The sequence below is a fragment of the Papaver somniferum genome, unplaced genomic scaffold, assembly GCF_003573695.1.
Source record: "Papaver somniferum cultivar HN1 unplaced genomic scaffold, ASM357369v1 unplaced-scaffold_107, whole genome shotgun sequence".
Classification (NCBI taxonomy): domain Eukaryota; kingdom Viridiplantae; phylum Streptophyta; class Magnoliopsida; order Ranunculales; family Papaveraceae; genus Papaver; species Papaver somniferum.
Window position 1 is genome coordinate 10,167,808 of NW_020619603.1, and position 8,058 is coordinate 10,175,865.

An 8,058-nucleotide genomic window follows, 5' to 3' on the forward strand; every position below is an offset into this window, starting at 1 on the left:
TTCACTCCTACAGAAGCCACCAGCTATGCAGATCAATTAATACATCATCTAAATAATGTATGATTACTTAGTTAATTGTTTAATATTTATATCTCTATTTCAGAGCTCCAAGAAAACATTTTTCTGTTGGATCTTATAAGACCTCGTCACCTTTTTTTTTTTCAATACCGAAGAAGATATATATTGCAAACTCTTCTCCAGAAGCAAATGTTGAGATCCACCACATCACATCGTAGATCGGCCTTGTTTTCTTATAACCTTTGGCTCTGTCTCTTCTGTGAGATGGAGTCTCTTATTGTAACTCCTTAATCTATACATATATATATTCGTTGTTGTATTGATTAAAAAAAAAACATCGTAGATCGGCCAATAAAAAACAATGGTTGATTACTGGTCATAAAGTTCCTAGTAACTGGGTTCCGTTTGAAGATCTTGATGTTCAATCGTTTGTGAAGGATGATACTCTTTTGAGAACCAAAGAATTTCTATGGAGGAATGTACCCTGTAGTGGCTGCAGACGTCATTAAGTTGACCCCGAACAACCAAGAAGCAGATTTGATCCAGAAATTTTGGGTGTGCATGAATTTACAGGAACTTCTTAATTATACAGCACTCAAGCCATTTGAACCAGCCATATTGATGGACTCCGGCAAGACAGGTTAATAAAAATATGTCCTTAAATTCGCGTATGGAAGCCTCTTTGCTTACTTTTGTCAACAACGATCTGTTAATTTTCTTTATACTTGTGTTTGCTTTTTTTTTTCATTTGATGTGTCTTTGGTTTTCTTTAAGTTGGATTTTCTGATACGGTTCGAAGTCTATTCGGACTTTTTTTTTTTGATAGAGAAGGTTACGATTTTATTAATTACACTGAAAAGAGAAAACAAGATAAAGTGACGAAGCATGTCTCGAGGGAAGGCTATAGCCAACACCAAAAACAGAGAAACCTAAATGGAGGGCAACAGCCATCTCCAAGACTAATCAGTAACAGAAGGGAACCAATTCAGAGCCCCAAGAAACTAGGGACGCTTCTTAATTTGCGATCTTTGTCCTCTTCCCAAATTTTCATTACTCAGATTCACATTCTTACCATACCAGGTAAGTCTCTGAAGCTCTCTTTCTTTCCATATTGAAGCCTTGTCCTCGCTTGTCAAAAGTTTAAGAGATTTCTCAAATTCAATTTCTTCCATTCCTCCCTAGTCCCATCATCTTCCTGAAGAGCTGAGACATTCACATTACTTAAAATTATGAAGGAGTTATTGATATAAACTGTGCCAGATGAACCACCATTCGCCTTCTTGTTAGTTCCCCTTTATCCATTCTATCGATCTTAGCAGGAGATCCCCTACTTGAGGCTGTCTTCCAGTTACCATCGACACTTGCTGGGACTGCATTATTTATAGTAATTTCTCTTGCATTAGAAGTTAAGACATTAGTGCTTGCCTACCTGACAGGAGAGTTTTTGCTAACTGATTTCCTGTCCCCAACTTTATCACTAGATGCCTCTGAATCTCTAACTTTGTCATCCCTCTTATTAGCATTCTTCTCCAAATCTTTCAACTGGTAAGCGAAATCACTTGATATACGGAAGGGGTTATGCTTAGGTTTAGTCTGCATTGGAGTAGGCTTTGCTACTTCCATTGTATTTTGCACTACCACTGTCTTAGCAGCTGTTCCACTGCATGTAGCGTTTTCTAATTTACTGTTGGCATCCATTGTAGTTGACAAAGCTTCCTGAGATGGAGCGTATGGTGTCGTACTTTGTGTTATTGCTTCCTGAGATGAAGTGTCTAGTGCATCCTTGGTTGTTGCAACTGGAACTGGATTTGATGCAGCTTCAATCACTTTTGGAATACCACCAATTCCTATCTCGACATCTTTACTTCCACCATCAAATAAAATTTCGATTCCTACCATGTCTTCCACCTGCAAAGACTTACCATCCTTCTTTGGATTCCATATGTTTTTCACCTTCTTTGAACATGAATTTGTAGCATGCCCAAAAACCTAGCATACATCACATTGAGATGGTTTCCACTGATATTTTACATGCAATTCAATAACTATCTTTCCATCTATCACTAGTTGGATGTTAGAAGGGTGTTTGAAATTTGTATCAATTTCAACACAAACCCTGGCATATGCTAATCTATCTTGATTTAAGGTACAATCATCAACATATAAAGGTTTTCCTAAAAAACTAGCAACCAAACCTAATCCATCATTATCCCACAAATGTAATGGAACCCCGTAAATCATTACCCACACTGGGACTGCTTTGATCATAGAGATAGAGTTATCTAACAATTGAGTCGAAGGTCTCAATTGAAAGAGTTTTCCTGAGATAAAAACAAATCCTTTCCCCGACACTAATTTTCTATACTTCTCATCTTTGAAATAGAAAATGAAAACAACATTGTTATACAACTTAATTGTTACCTCTTTCTTGAAGTTCCTTAGCTTCCTCACTGCAAGTTGAACAACTTTAAATGATTGTCATTTACCCACAAAAACCCACCACCCTGTTAACACATTTTTTCATCCCTGCTGAGAGTTCATCTATTTGAGATTCTATATGGGGTTTTCCATTTACTTCTACCGGAGGAGTAAACTTCATAGGGATGATTGAAGAAACTGCTCTAGGTTTTGGAAACAAACCTCTCCATTCTTGCTTGTTTTGATCTCCAATTGATTCCTGCAGAGTAGGAGCACCAAACTCTGTTGAGATTTTTCTGCATCTGCTTTCTGAATTTCACTTATAAGGTTTACTGTCAATCCTCCTTTTACTCGATAAGATTCCTTGAGGGAGAAATTTTTGAGATTTTAGATCGGAAATAGCTTCAAAATCTCCTCCACGTCAGCACTCTTTCTCTCTCCATTTAAAGTCTTTAGTAGAAGGTGATAAGTATGTTCGGACTTGTATCATATCTTGCTGCATCTCTAATCTTGTACTCACTGTTAAAATCCATTATAATGACCTTGACCCTGGTTTCAAAAGTTGATTTCAATGTGTAACCTTTCCTATGATTATCAACGGGACTAGTACTTTCCGATTACCATTTGAACCAAAATTAGACATGATTATAAGTGTCAATCCGGTTTCCAAATGTTCTTGTCCGATCATAAATTAGTGGTGACCTAGTAAGAAACTCTTGAACAGATCCTTCAAAATAATCGAATTTGTTCACAAAAATCTTTTATCTTTTTCAGTTTAAATTTAGTCTTATTTATTAAGAATAATTTGTAGTCTTGTATTTTTTTTAAGAATTAATCAACCCTATATAATGGTTATGTAAAAGCTAGTATATAACCCAGACGTGTACAACTGAGATACGTAATGCTTGGGCAAGAAGTTTCAGAGGGTCATCAGCTTTTACGTTAGATAAAAGATTATCTGAGACCAGGTGTACCTTATCGCTATGGAACAGATTAACCTTTGGAAATATTCAGGAAAAGCTAAAGAATCTTCAACAGCAACTTACAGTCATCCAACAACCACAACAGAATAAGGATAATACTCAGCAAGTGATAGAAGTTGAAAAGGAAATTAAAGAATCGCATGCTCGTGAAGAAGAATTTTACAGGCAAAAATCCAGAGAAACTCTATTCCCTGAACTGGATCAAAATACAAAACATTTTCATCTTCAAGCAAACAAGAGAAGAGCTAGAAACAGGATAGAAACTCTCCAGAAGCAGAATGGAAGTTGGTGTACGGGAAGAAACAATCTTGAAGAATTATTAACTTCACACTTCAAGAACATCATGAGCACTACAAATCCTCCAAGAGACGTTGAGCTTCTAGATCTCCTCCCAGCTTGCATCTCTGATGAAGTGAATATAGAGCTTACAAGGATCCCAGATGAAACTGAAATTAGAGCACTGCTAAAGTGTATGCAGCCATGAAAAGCACCGGGTCCTGATGGTTTTCCTCCCGGTTTTTTTCAATCTCAATGGTCAATAGTCAGAGAAGATGTTATAAGTATGATTCAATCCTTCTTTACTTCAGGGAGACTTTTGAAGAAGATGAATAAGACAAATTTATGTCTTATACCTAAAACTAATCTTCTTAACACACCAGGAGACTACAGGCCCATCGCTCTGTGCAACTCTACATACTAGCTGATTACAAAGCTAATTGCAACCAGATTAAAGACTCATCTAGATAAATTCATCTCCCCAATGCAAGCTGCATATGTTTCCGGGAAGACAGATAAGTGATAATATCACCTTAGCCCAAGAATTAATTCACTATATAAAAAAAGAAGAAGAACAAGAAGCATTATCTGGCCATGAAGCTGGACACGAGTAAAGATTTTGATCGTGTAGAGTGGAGTTTTCCGAAGGATGTTATTTTAAAACTGGGTTTTAGCAATAAATGGTGTGATCTAGTCCATGAATGCCTGTCGACTACGGAAATTCAAGTTCTTCTGAATGGTTCACCTTGTCATCCTTTTAAACCAACATGAGGGATTCGACAAGGTGATCCATTATCACCTTATCTCTGCTTGATCACAATGGAAGTGTTTACAAGGGCTCTTACTCATGCAGAATTCTCAGGTGATATTCAAGGTATAAAAATTGCAAAACATGCTCCTCAAGTCTCACAACAGCACTACCACTTCCAGTGCATTCAACAACATCCAGCCACTGTCACTTCCCATTCTCTTTCTCAGCACCACCAGTACCACCTGAAATTCCACAATCCCAGTTCATAAATCCACCTACATACCATCTTGTCCACCACATCAAAGCCACCACCAACACTTGCATTTCAGTTCAGCTACATCTAAACACACCAACCCCTAATCACAACCACCAGCTGCATACTGCAAATAATTAATCTTCTCTGCATATTCATCGTTTCAATTACATAGTCGCCCCACATTTCCTTCTCATCCTTGACTTCGAATCCACTTCTAAACTTGAAGCCAAAACTCCATGTTCATCTCTACCTCACACAGCAACAACTCCATCTTCAGTTCTCTAACTGCAATTCTCAAATCCACTGCATCAGTCTTGAGATTGAAGACAAACCCATCTACAAAACAGCATCAGCATCTCCAAAACCTCATCCATCTCTTTAATCTCCATCAAAACTAAACCAATAAATCAAGTCAAAATATATAAAATTGAAAACAAAAATAAAAATTATGAAAAGTTATAGATTAAGAACTTACAAGAGAAAATCACTAAAATGAAGAAAGAACTCCCTGAATATTTCTGGGTAAATCAGTTCCAGACCCTAAAACAAACACATAAAAATATAAATATAAATGAATCATCTATCAATCGAATTGTTTATCTACAATATTATACTCTCAAATATAAAAACTTATTCTCAATCTTTAAATCGAAACCCTAGAAATCAATTTTTTCAAAAAAAACATGAAATTTTGGGTGACAAAATATGAGAATCACTTTCTTCTAAACTTTTTAACAGTGAAAGAAACCAAATCGAATAAAATCCTAACTGTACCTGTACACGATGAAAATCTGAACTGCAACTTAAGCTGTTGAAATCCGCCTGAAATCAACCAACAAAACAATAATTGTTAAACCCCCGTGACCAAATCGACCAGTAAAAGAAAAAGAAAACTTAAATCCAAAACCTAACTATACCTGATGAAGAACTACAACTAAAGCTGTTGAGATTTACCTGAAATCAACCAGCAAAACAATTATTGTTATACCCCCATCAAGAAAATCGACCATTAAAAGAAAAAAAATAAGGAAAAGAAAACTTCAATCAAAATCCCTAAATGTACCTGTACATGATGATTTTGAAAATTAAACCTAACTGTTGTACAATTGAGAGATGTAAAAGGTTAATGTTAGTGAGATTTTCTGATGTAAGGGCTTAATTAGGTTTCTATGGTGGAGTTCTGAGAGAGGAGGAGAAATTTTGGGTGGTCTGGTTTTTTCTCTACGAGTGAACTTTATGAAGAGATAGAAAGGATGCGGAGGAGATAGCATCTATTAACGCAGGTGAGGAGAGATAAAGAGGATAGCATCGATAACGCGGGTGAGAAAAGGAAGGTCCCACCTAAGCAAAGTAGCACTGATTAGGTAATGCAGTCGCGGTGTGGGTTGATGACTCGGGAATATAAGCGTAATTAAAAAATTTATACAACGACCGTTTTTAACATTCTGGGTTGTGCTCCGCATTTTTACTAAATGTAGGACAGTCTTGACCGGTCCACGGTCCATTGACCGCCATTGAGGGTCGGGGTGTGGGTCATTAAAACCCCCTTTTCCACTAGTGACACTTATTATTCGCAGACGATTGCTTACTCTTTGTAAAGACAGACATGCATAATATCAACAATCTCTTGCAAATTATCAACAGATTCAACACAGTATCAGGACAACAAATTAATTTTGAGAAATCGGTTGTTTTCTTTTCCAAGCACTTCCCATCACGGCACTGTAGAATCTTGCTGAGAAGATTACGAATGAAAAAGATGAACTCTGAAGAAAAATATCTGGGCATTCCGTTATTTTTAAAGAGGAAGAAGACACTCTCTTTCAACTCTCTTATCAGCAATATGAGAACACGCTTAAAGAGATATCATGGAAAGTTTATCAACCAACCTGGAAGATCAGTCATCATCAAGCATGTGTTAAATGCTCTTCCTTCACATAATATGGGAGTGTTTAAGATACATGCTGCTACGATCAAAGAGATGGACAAAGTGCAGAGAGACTACTGGTGGAATAGACAAGAAAGTGGTGGACTGTACATTGCTAGCTGCCAAGAATTAGGAAGGACAAGGCTACAGGATGTATGGGGTTTAGAGATTTAGCTTGTTTAAATAAAACACTTTTATTTAAAGCTGCCTGGAGATTATGTCAGAAGCAAGACCAGCTATGGGCATCTGCTCTAAAACAAATATATTTTCCAGCAACAACAACTCTTCACTCAAAGAAGAAAAAGGATACCACATGGGCATGGCAGAGCATGCAAAACAATATGGAGTTTGTCAGGAAAATAGTTTTCGGCTCATGGGTGATGAATCAAACATTCAAATATGAGCTGATAACTGGATACAAAATATCCAAACTCCACATGTGGCTGCTGTTAGTGAAGACGAGGCAAAGAACCATGCAACAGTAAACAAGTTAATAGACACTCACACAAGAAGTTGGAAACTTGAGTTGATTCGAAGGATTTTTACACATTCTGATGCGAAAAATATACTTCAAACAGAAATCAATACAACGGGAGAAGAAAAGATAGTATGGACTCTCACCCGCAATGGACAATTCACGGTTAAATCAGCATACAAAAAACTGGTGGAGATAAAAACAAACAAACATGAGGTTTTTGATGCAGAGAAGGCAAAGGTGTACAAGGAAATTTGGGCTCTGAATACACTTCCACGAGTTAAGCACTTTATATGGAAGTGTTTCAATGATATAGTACCAAGTAATGAAAGAATGGATAGACATATGCAGTGTGATGGGGAAATCTGCAAAATATGCAATCAGGAGATCGAAACAACATCACACATCCTATGGGAGTGTTCTTTCTCAAGGGAAGTACTAATTTCTACTCCAGGGGCTATTCAGAGTAACCAAGAAACAATAACTCAGTCAGCGAATGGATTTGCAGCTGGTTTGATGACGAGATGAACAATTTGGTTGATGACTGGACTGTACAGATGGAAAATATGATATGGGAAATATGGAAAGCATGATGCAATTTTGTGTTTGAGAATGTAAAACCAAACCCAATATAAGTCATACATTATGTGCAGCGTATGAAATCGGGCAACGAGTAAAAAGATGAAAAAAAGGAATCACAATCATACAACAGTGCAACCATCAGCAATACTCCAGTCCAAACTCATTGGACTCCACCTAACAATCCATATTACTCTATTTATTGTGATGCAGCTTTCAAAAAAACTGATAAAAATCACTCAGGCGTTGGACTAGTACTTCGTAATTTTGCAGGAAAATTTGAGCAAGCACAGTGTGCCTATGCAAACAGACACTTGAGTGCAGAAAATGCAGAATGTGAGATCCTATTAAAAGCTATGGAATGGGCAGACGATC

The 8,058-nt window shown here is 37.0% G+C and overlaps 1 long non-coding RNA gene across 1 annotated transcript; it reads right to left on the reverse strand.

Moving 5' to 3' along the window:
• Positions 1-3,535: 3,535 nt before the first annotated feature.
• On the reverse strand, positions 3,536-5,987 carry LOC113328452. The gene is made up of 5 exons (XR_003349424.1): positions 5,766-5,987; positions 5,620-5,656; positions 5,477-5,524; positions 5,178-5,242; positions 3,536-5,096 (listed from the first exon to the last, which is right to left on the reverse strand). It is a non-coding gene; the product is annotated as an uncharacterized LOC113328452 (long non-coding RNA).
• Positions 5,988-8,058: the final 2,071 nt, after the last annotated feature.